General features: G+C 44.5%; 1 non-coding gene across 1 annotated transcript; it reads right to left on the reverse strand.

Moving 5' to 3' along the window:
* Positions 1-333: 333 nt before the first annotated feature.
* Positions 334-436, reverse strand: LOC115071366. The gene has a single exon (XR_003850450.1). It is a non-coding gene; the product is annotated as a small nucleolar RNA U13 (small nucleolar RNA).
* Positions 437-885: the final 449 nt, after the last annotated feature.

Here is an 885-nt window from a genome sequence, read left to right on the forward strand (position 1 = left end):
ACATTTCCAGAAATTTGGAGCCATAAAAGCGTAGAAAAGCTTAGGCTGGGTAAGCATTCTGAGTGAGGTTACAAAAAAGGATGAGTCTCAGATTTGTCCAGTCTGTCCATTAACCACTGATTTTTAAATGTTGACAAACAGAGGCCAGTAAGACGGCTCGGTAGGTGACGGTGCTTGCAGCCAAGCCTGACAACCTGAGTTTGATGCCCAAGATCTACATGGTGGGAGGAGAGAACCAACTCCTGCAAGTTTTCCTCTGACCTTCATACATGTCTATGACACATGTGCATCCCTCCAACCCCCTCGCACAAAATAAAAATAATTTTTTTTTCATGTCAGATGGGTAATGTGCCGGTGCATAACAAGGTTTGAGGGTGGCACATGTCACGCATGCATGTGAACACCCAATCATCACACTTATGAACCACAAAAGGATCTAAAATAAAAATTATTTTTAAACCTCATAAATAATAAATTACCTTTGATTCCATCTGCAGTAGTTTAAGGGCTGGAAACATCCTTAGAGGCCACACAATATACACTCATTCCATGGATGGAAAACGTGGTGTTTAGAGGGAAATGTCCCCCTGCAGGCTCATGATTTGAACACTTGGTCCCTAGATGGAGGTGGTGGCTTTTGGGAACCTTTAGGAAGTGGAGTCTTGCCCCTGCCTGCGGGGACCCTGTACAGGTAAAGTTCGAGGGGGACCACTCCCTGAAAGGAAAAACGGGCAAGAAAGAAGAGACGGAGCCCAAGCAAGTCCACTTGTCAAGGGTCGCTTTATTGTACTGCAAGCCTTTTTTTATATACAGTTTGTATTCAGAGGGGGTTGAAGAAGTTGGTCAAAGGTTACAGCATTCTTATGGGTATGGGAGGGGGACTGA

Source organism: Nannospalax galili, unplaced genomic scaffold (genome assembly GCF_000622305.1).
Source record: "Nannospalax galili isolate Female #2095 unplaced genomic scaffold, S.galili_v1.0 scaffold1659, whole genome shotgun sequence".
Classification (NCBI taxonomy): domain Eukaryota; kingdom Metazoa; phylum Chordata; class Mammalia; order Rodentia; family Spalacidae; genus Nannospalax; species Nannospalax galili.